Here is a 10,420-nt window from a genome sequence, read left to right as displayed (position 1 = left end):
TCATAGGAATGGCTCTCTGGTAGCAAGACACAACACTTGTGTTCTGACAACGTAGAAAGTAATAAAATATATTGGTGGGGTTTGGGCCAGGTCTTGTGCAAGTGCGTATGCATTATTTTATTTGATTTTCTCTCAGCAGAGCCTTGGGAGAGATCCTGTTAGCTCGATTTTTCCACACCAGGAATCCGAGGCACAGGGAAATCTCAGCCTCATCAGCCAAATCCACAAGCACCTGACTCTGTTCATCGGGATATGGTGTTAAAGCACTGCAGGGGAAGAGCTCTGCTAAGAAAAGTCTCCGTGAAAAATGTGTGTTTGGGAATTTTTGGCAGATGGGGAAAGGCTACTTCAGTGGTCATAGATTTATGAAGTGATTTGAGTATAGCCCAGGCTTTAGGATTAAAGAACTGAAAAGAATTAAAGTGGTGAGGTTCCCCGCTTCAGACAGGTTTATCCAGAAAACAAATCAAATACAGAGTTCTTGGGAGTGTTGACTTAACAACTTTATGTGAGTCCCTGGGTGCATCTGCAAAGGAAAGGGACCTCCCTGCATATCAAGAAGCCATGGAGAAGGCATCTGGCTGACTGAAGTGACTATAACCTGATAGCCAGTTGAGCTGTGAAAGCCAACAGCAGGGATTTCTAGGCTGAAGTCTTAGTTCAGGTTTAGTCTGTATGGAGCCAAGATCCTCGAGTGAATTCTTCCTCCTGGAAACTTGTCCCTACCCCCATTTTCTACATCAGTGGAGACTGGGTGACTTCCATTTCCCAATGATGCACTGAGTTCATATGTTTATATTTCAGTTCAGTTCAGTTCAGTCGCTCAGTTGTGTCCAATCTTTGCGACCCCATGGACTGCAGCACACCAGGCTTCCCTGTCCTTCACCATCTCCAGGAGCTTGCTCAAACTCATATTTATCCAGTCGGTGATGCCATCCAACCATCTCATCCTCTGTCATCCCCTTCTCCACCTGCATTCAATCTTTCCCAATGTTAAGGTCTTTTTCAAATGAGTCAGCTCTTCGCATCAGGTGGCCAAAGTATTGGAGCTTCAGCATCAGTCCTTCCAATGAACATTCAGCACTGATTTCCTTTAGAATTGACTGTTTCGATCTCCTTGCATCAATTCTTCGGCACTCAGCTTTCTTTATGGTCCAACTCTCACATCCATTAATGACTGCTGGAAAAACCATAGTGTTGACTAGATGGACCTTTGTTGGCGAAGTAATGTCTCTGCTTTTTCATATGCTGTCTAGGTTTGTCATAGCTTTTCTTCCTAGGAGCAAGCATCTTTTAATTTTATGGCTGCACTCACCATCTGCAGTGACTTTGGAGGCCAAGAAAATAAAGTTTGTCACTGTTTGCATTGTTTCCCCATCTATTTGCCATGAAGTAATGGGACCAGATGCCATGATCTTAGTATTTTTTGAATGTTGAGTTTTAAATCAGCTTTTTCACTCTCCTCTTTCACTTTCATCAAGAGACTCTTTAGTTTCTCTTTGCTTTCTGTCAAAGCAAAGTTTCTCTTTGCTTTGTGATGTCATCTGCATATCTGCTGCTGCTGCTGCTAAGTTGTTTCAGTCGTGTCCAACTCTGTGCGACCCCATAAACAGAAACCCGCCAGGCTCCTCCATCCATGGGATTTTCCAGGCAAGAGTACTGGAGTCGGTTGCCATTGCCTTCTCCATCTGCATATCTGAGGTTATTGCTATTTCTCCTGGCAATCCTAATTCCAGCTTGTGCTTCATCCAGCCTGGCATTTCCCATGATGTACTCTGCGTAGAAGTTAAATAAGCAGGGTGACAATATACAGCCTTGATGTACTCCTTTCCGAGTTTGGAACCAGTCTATTGTTCCATGTCTGGTTCTAACTATTGCTTCTTGACCTGCATACAGATTTCTCCAGAGGAAGGTAAGGTGGTCTAGCATTCCCATCTCTTTAAGAATTTTCCACAGTTTGTTGTGATCCACACAATCAAAGGCTTTGGCATAGTCAATAAAGCAGAAATAGATGTTTTTTTGGAACTCTCTTGCTTTTTCGATGATCCAATTGATGTTGGCAATTTGATCTCTGGTTCCTCTGCTTTTTCTAAATCCAGCTTGAACATCTGGAAGTTCTCTGTTCATGTACTGTTGAAGTCTGGCTTGGAGAATTTGGGGCATTACTTTGCTAGTGTGTGAGATGAGTGCAATTGTGCGGTAGTTTGAGCATTCTTTGGCATTGCCTTTCTTTAGGATTGGAATGAAAACTGACCTTTTCCAGTCCTGTGGCCATTGCTGAGTTTTCCAAATTTGCTGGTATATTGAATACAGCAAAGGTCCATCTAGTCAAGGCTATGGTTTTTCCAGTGGTCATGTGTGGATGTGAGTTGGACTATAAAGAAAGCTGAGTGCCAAAGAATTGATGCTTTTGAACTGTGGTGTTGGAGAAGACTCTTGAGAGTCCCTTGGACTGCAAGGAGATCCAACCAGTCCATCCTAAAGGAGATCAGTCCTGGGTGTTCATTGGAAGGACTGATGTTGAAGCTGAAACTCCAATAATTTGGCCACCTCATGCGAAGAGCTGACTCATTGGAAAAGACCCTGATGCTGGGAAAGATTGAGGACAGGAGGAGAAGGGGACCACAGAGGATGAGATGGTTGGATGGCATCACCGACTCAATGGATATGGGTTTGGGACTCCAGGAGTTGGTGATGGACAGGGAAGCCTGGTGTGCTGCGGTTCATGGGGTCGCAAAGAGTCGGACATGACTGAGTAACTGAACTGAACTGAACTGAGTGCACCATTTTCATAGCATCATCTTTTAGGATGAGCTATTTGAAATAGCTGGAATTCCATCACCTCCCCCTTTGTTCATAGTGATGCTTCCTAAAGCCTACTTGACCTCACACTCCAGGATGTCTGGCTCTAAGTGAGTGACCACACCATCGTGGTTATCTGGGTCATTAAGATCTTTTTTGTATAATTCTTCTGAGTGTTCTTCCCACCTCTTAATATTTTCTATTGTTAGGTCCCCACTGTTTCTGTTCTTTTTGTTTGTTTGTTTGTTTCTGTACTTAATTGTGCCCATCTTTGCATGAAATATTCCCTTGGTGTCTCTAATTTTCTTGAAGCGGTCTCTAGCCTTTCCCATTCTATTGTTTTCCTCTATTTCTTTGCATTGATCACTTAGGAAGGTTTTCTTATCTCTCTTTGTATTCTTTGGAACTCTGCATCCAAATGGATACATCTTTCCTTTTCTCCTTTGCCCTTTGAAAATATAAGTATGTTTATATTTTCTCTTCCCCAAATCTTGTGAAAATGGAAGAGATTATGACAAATAGGGGGCTTCCCAGGTGGCGCTAGTGGTAAAAATCCTGCCTGCCAATGCCAGAGACATAAAAGAGGCAGGTTGGATCTCTGGGTGGGGAAGATCCCCTGGAAGAGGCAACCCACTCCTCCACTCCAGTACTCTTGCCTGGAGAGTCCCATGGACAGAGGAGCTGGGCAGGCTGCAGTCCATAGTGTCACAAAGAGCCAGACACAACTGAAGCGACTTAGCACGCGCGCACACACATAACAAATATGATTAAGTTCATGGCATAGTACACTCTTTATCACAAATAATTTATTTCCTCTCCATTAGACCATAAATCCACAAGAGCAGTGCTTCTGCAAGCATTTAGGAAAATAATATACCCTCAAACTGTCCCCAGACAGTAAATCTAAAAAAACAATGCTCTAACATCTATAGAGCTTTGAAGAAAGTAGAATGTGACCAAAAAGATTCCAAGTTTTCATTTTGGCTTATGTGCAGATAAAAAAAATGCCACCCAAATACTTCGGTTAAGTTAGTAGGAGACATGTGAACAGACAGACAAGATAAGGAGGAGGCACTGTGGAATCTTTACATTCTTGAAACCACAGGAGAAGATAAACCAAGAACACAAATGGCAGAGGGTGAGCTGAAGCCCGACTCTGCAGACACCACTCCACTTTGTGCTAATGGTATTAAAATCCACAATCAAATTAAATAAGCAGTAACTAGAGGCAGGCCAACCCATCCAACTAACTCCTCTTGGGGACTGGGGAGGGATATGGGAGAGAATTTTTGCCGAGGGTGAAGAGTAAAAAGCAGAAGAGATGGGCTTGGGTTGTAAATCAGCAGGAGGATCACGCTCAACCTGCAGCCTCAAGGATTTCTTGGGGCCTGCACACCTGCCGTCTCTCCTGCTCATGTGGTTGTTGTAAAGAAAGCATATGCTCTTGCCTCCCCTCTTCCTTCTGATCTTTTTCACTATTTAGGAAAAACCCTAGGATTAGGAAAAGAGAGCTCACTCTCCAGGTGTGGTGGTAATGGCAGGCTGCTGCGGGTCACTGAACTTCCTCTATCGCCCTACCTTTTACTCTTACTGCTGCCAAAGAGAGTCTGGCCCACCCAAAAGGGAGAAAATACATAGATGGGAAAGATGACACCATAGGTGGAAAATGCCAGCTGGGGGAAAATAAATTTAGAGGCTTCTTGCACACCATACACCAAAATTAATTCCACATGGATTAAAGAGTTAATATTAATAACAATAATGGAACAAAATTTCTGGAGAAAAATATTAGCTAGTATTTATCTCATCTTTGGATTGTCACTCCTGGTGCATGCTGCTGCTGCTGCTGCTGCTGCTAAGTCGCTTCAGTCGTGTCCGACTCTGTGCGACCCTATAGATGGCAGCCCACCAGGCTTCCCCATCCCTGGAATTCTCCAGGCAAGAACACGTGAGTGGGTTGCCATTTCCTTCTCCAATGCATGAAAGTGAAGAGTGAAAGTGAAGTCGCTCAGTCGTGTCCGACTCTTAGCCACCCCATGGACTGCAGCCTACCAGGCTCCTCTGGCCATGGGATTTTCCAGGCAAGAGTACTGGAGTGGGTTACCATTGCCTTCTCCACCTGGTGCATGCAGACATGTTAAAACCTGCTCAGGAATGTATGGGTGACCTATTGGACTCTGCAGGCGGAGGTCCTATTTATGGAAGCCTTACTATAGAGTGGCCAGATATAGCAAATAAAAGTATAGGATGCCCAGTAAAATTTGAATATCAGGTAAACAATAAAGTTTTTAATATAGATGTCCAAACATTTTATCAGGCATCAGTACCTGGAGAAAGAGGATGATTAGAAAACGGAACTGAACTGAACTGAGAAAACTGAAATGAAGTGGTGGCTTCTGAGGGCCAGGAGCACCATGTGGCTAGGAAGCAACCCCCAAATCGCAGGAAATACTCTAGATGGGAAAAGGGGAGGTAGTAGGCTTGGGCCAGGGGTGGTGCCTGGGGAGTGATGAAGAGGAGATAGCGAGGCACCTCCTTGTCTCCTGAGGAACATGGCCTGGTTCCAGGTGGAGAGAAGCACTGCTATTGCTGTTTCTAATTAAACATGTTCTGTAGATGAAGTGCAGCCTCATAGAGTGGAAGGAAGACATTGATGTACACGAACACTATAGCAGGAAGTAATCTGGGAATGAAGGATGTGTTAATTGGACGCAGAGTGGCTCTCAAGGGGGACAGAAAGCCAAGGAGGAAGACCCAGGGAGGACCAGTGGAGAGAGGTGGAGTCCAAGATGTCCATGGAGGAAGGTATTTATGTTCACCCAAATCATATGGCCAAACAGTCACTCCACTGAGCAAAACCAGTTGTTTTGCTCCCCAGAGTTCCTCCCCTTTTCTCCTGGGAGATAGACCCTCCTTTGGGGTAGGAGGATCGGGGCGGGGGCAGGGGTGTGGAAGTGGGGAGGGGGAGGGTATTGCATGTCCAACAGCTGTTGTCATAAAGTCCAAATGGAAGCCACTGCCTTCCTAAGGACCCCATCTCTGAGTTGTCAGGGACTGGTTTAGGAATGGACCTCCAGACCCTTCTTAATAGCTTGGACAAATCCTAGGCAGGGGGTAGGTTTTACTATCAGCTTGTAAGGAGAAATTCACTACAGGCAGAATTGTCCTTGAAAATCCTTTAGATATCAATAATCTCAGATATGTAGATGACACCACCCTTATGGCAGAAAGTGAAGAGGAACTAAAAAGCCTCTTGATCAAAGTGAAAGAGGAGAGTGAAAAAGTTGGCTTAAAGCTCAACATTCAGAAAACGAAGATCATGGCATCTGGTCCCATCACTTCATGGGAAATAGATGGGGAAACAGTGGAAACAGTGTCAGACTTTATTTTGGGGGTCTCCAAAATCACTACAGATGGTGACTGCAGCCATGAAATTAAAAGACACTTACTCCTTGGAAGGAAAGTTATGACCAACCTAGACAGCATATTGAAAAGCAGAGACATTACTTTGCCAACAAAGGTCCATCTAGTTAAGGCTATGGTTTTTCCTGTGGTCATGTATGGATGTGAGAGTTGGATTGTGAAGAAAGCTGAGTGCCGAAGAATTGATGCTTTTGAACTGTGGTATTGGAGAAGACTCATGAGAGTCCCTTGGACTGCAAGGAGATCCAACCAGTCCATTCTAAAGGAGGTAAGTCCTGGGTGTTCTTTGGAAGGAATGATGCTAAAGCTGAAACTCCAATACTTTGGCCACCTGATTCAAAGAGTTGACTCACTGGAAAAGACTCTGATGCTGGGAGGGATAGGGGGCAGGAGGAGAACGGGACGACAAAGGATGAGATGGCTGGATGGCATCACTGACTCGATGGACATGAGTTTGGGTGAACTCCAGGAGTTGGTGATGGACAGGGAGGCCTGGCCTGCTGTGATTCATGGGGCTGCAAAGAGTCGGACATGACTGAGCGACTGAACTGAACTGAACAGTATAATAATTTTTTTTTTCATGAAGGTCACAGTGACACATCACCCCAGTATTGGAACAGAGGGCTGTTTCTTCCTCTGAGCACCAGAGGAAGCGACCAGCTTGCATTTCAGGGTCAGGTTATATGAAATGACTCTCTGGACCTTTGTTCCAGGTTATCAGGCCATGACAAGTGCTGGGACCTCAGGTACAGCAGATTGTCTTCTCTGGGCTTGGACCAACTATACTTAGTGGCCGGCAGCATCACCCACACACAACCATCATCTCTCTGTTATTTTCCCCTCATCCAACTCAAAGAGTTGATTTTGTAAACAATAAAGTGTGTATATGATGTGACCCCAGGAAACAACCTCTTACCCTCGGTGACTGGTTCAGTAAGTAGAAATTGATCCACCATTAGAAAAGACCCTGATGCTGGGAAAGATTGAAGGCAGGAGGAGAAGGGGACAACAGAGGACAGTAAGGTTGGATGGAATCACTGACTCAATGGACATGAGTCCAGGAGACAGTCAAGGACAGGGAAGCCTCGTGTGCTGCAGTACATGGGGCTGCAAAGAGTCAGACATGACTGATCGACCAAACAACAACAAGGTCAATTAAGGCCTTTTCCTGTGATGTTTTTTAAAATGAGAATCACAAGGCAAAGCCCTCTTGTTAAGAAGTTGGCAAGTTGTGAACCCAGAAACTGATACTAACCATAGCTCCATTTTGTAAAACCACCCAGCTTGGGAGAATAAAGCCAAAAATAAAAGCCTAAATAAAGCTGATGAGAGGTGAAGAGAGAAAATGCAGGCAGGTTCCTGTTTTGGTTCTTCCCAACAACACTCCTCACCTTCCTGGTTATGCGAGCTGATCCATCTTCCCTTTCAGCCAAGCCAGTTCAAGTTGCAAGTGAAGGATTCCTTGAATAATAAGACCATTTTCAGCTAGTGTGAAAGTGTGAAAAAATTGGGAATTAGTTGTTTAGTAATTTTACAGGTGGCATTTGGCTATTATTTGGTTAGTTTTGGTGTAACTCACATTCCTGGATTGCAGCCCAATCTCATGCAGCCAGGGGAAGAATGGGCTCCATTAAGTTGTTGCACAAAATAAGCAGTTGTTAATACAGCGTGATCTGTCATCAAGGTATTACCAGCTTCCCATACTGGGAGGTGATCTTAGCTGTTACTGAATACATCAGAGTGGCATAACTCACCTACTTCCTGTGTGGGGAGGATCTTGGTATGTCAAGATCCTTTGTTGGTTTGTGCAGCTTTTGCTTCCAAACCTTCTGCTACTTTGTCTGAGGCTTTGATTCCTTGTGTCCTCGCATGACTTTTCCCAGCCTATCTTGCTTGCTCTGATAACACGTCAGATCTCATCCAGCAATCATCTTTGTAAAAATACCATCTCATCTGCTCCTGCATCACGTGATCCAATGCGCACTTCCTAGTCCCTACAGGAGGCATCAGTTGAGAGTTGATTTAATCCAGGTCCTCCTTTGTGTGTTATCTCAAAGTCTGTATCAGAAGGGCCATCAGAGTTCCACTCATGTCCTCAGTGATTTAACAATAGGGGTTGCCTTACATGAGAAGATTGTTTTTTCTTTGCTTTGCTAAACTGCCATTCTTTAACCAGTCCCATCCTTGTTCACCTATTCTCCCCTATTCTTTAACTTTCTTACCACTATCAACTAAACAGAAAGATGAGAAGTCTTGCTTTCCTGGAGTCCTAATATTTCAATGGGCTTCTGATACATAGAAGATTTTCCTGGGGAGTTCACATAGCAGTCTTTGTATGGCATAAAGGCTTGTATCAGGAGGCATTTGTCATCTGATAAACTGAAAAGAAATAAACAGTATCTACAAAGCTCTAGCAGGATATTAAACTGAGAATTATTTGATCTAAACATGAAAAGCTCCAGTGATATTTTTAAAGGCCTCCAACTGAAAGATTACCTCTTGTTAAACAGAAAACACAATAAATAGCAAAAATGAGATTTAAAAAAATGTTTTATTAAAATTAGACACCACTAATTAGTTTGAATTTCAGTTAAAAATACTTTTTTTTCCCCCATCACTCCATACAAAGTAGAAAAACATTCACATTTTTGAATTTGGGAAGTATTATTTTGAAACTTTCTTCAAAGCTAGCTCTCTTGGAATAATTTGAAGCATCCTGCCCATCACACAAGAAGCAAATCATTAAAACAACGTCTTACTAATTTAACCTTGGTGAGTAATGATATGTGTTGATCCTAAGACAAGACTGTGGTCTGTTAACAATTTTATATTTCATGTATTCTTTTCCCACTCTCAATATTGAATTAGTCTTGCCATCCAATAGATCTGAGAATTATTACTAATAGATGCTGCTTTCCAGTATCTGTCATTGTGATCCATTGCCCTACTTTGTGTAGAGTATTGGTTGGGTGAGAGTAGATAAGGTCCCTGCATCCCCCTTACCACTTCTCAAAATCATGCTGCAAGGACTTACAGGGGCTGGAGATGGGGGGATTATGAACTGGTGCTAGTATTTTTATCATACTTGTTTTGACTCTCTCCGAACTGGTCAAATACAAATGACTTTTCAGAAAATCTTATATTTTGTTATATATATGACACATGTAAGTATATATGTGTGTATGGCATATATTTTAATAGTATGTGTGTGTGTGTGTGTGTGAATTTTCAAGACAGTAGAGGGCTTCCCTGGTAGCTCAGATGGTAGAGAATCTGCCTGTAATGCTGGATACCTGGGTTTGACCCCCAGGTCAAGAAGGTCTCCTGGAGAAGGAAATGGAACCCACTCCAGTATTCTTGCCTGGAGAATTCCATGGACAGAGGAGTCTGGTGGGCTACAGTCCATGGGGTTGCAAACAGTCAGACACAACTAAGTGACTAACACACATACACACAAACACACACAGGATGATAGAGGTAGGTAGATATGAGATCTGTTTCATATTCTCCAGGACTTTGCTGCTCCAAGTAAACAGTCAATTACAATACATGGCATATTGTAATGAATTGTATATATTCAAGTTCAAATAGAGATAGATGGTGGTGATGAATTCTGGCTGTGGAGTCCAAGCCTGGTTAACCAACAAGTGTCTAGACTTTGATTGTGTGAAGGAAGGCAAGGACATTCCAAAGAAGAGCTTGAACAAAATCATGGGTACATAACTTCCACAGAAGCACAGGGAGTGTACACAAGTGGCCAGGATAAGAAAAAAAATACAGAAAGATGAGTGGGAGAGGTAAATTATGTAGGGGCTATGTGAAGTGAAAGTTGGAAAGTCATGTCCAACTCTTTGTGACCCCATGGACTATAGCCTGTCAGGCCCCTCTGTCCATGGAATTCTCCAGGCCAGAATACTGGAGTGGGTAGCTGTTCCCTTCGACAGGGTATCTTCCCAACCCAGGGATCAAACCCAGGTCTCCCATGTTGCAGGTGGATTCTTTACCATCTGAGCCACCAGGGAAGCCGATGAACACTGGAGTGGGTAGCCTATCCCTTCTCCAGGGTATCTTGCCAAGCCAGGAATCAAACCGGAGCGGAGACAGCTATGAAGGGCTGTTTTTTTGTTTGTTTTGTTTTTAATTTTTTATTGTCATGTAAAGATCTTGAACTTTATTCTGTGGACAGCAGAAAGTC

This window comes from Bos taurus, chromosome 6, assembly GCF_002263795.3.
Source record: "Bos taurus isolate L1 Dominette 01449 registration number 42190680 breed Hereford chromosome 6, ARS-UCD2.0, whole genome shotgun sequence".
Taxonomy (NCBI): domain Eukaryota; kingdom Metazoa; phylum Chordata; class Mammalia; order Artiodactyla; family Bovidae; genus Bos; species Bos taurus.
This window is presented reverse-complemented; position numbering follows the sequence as displayed.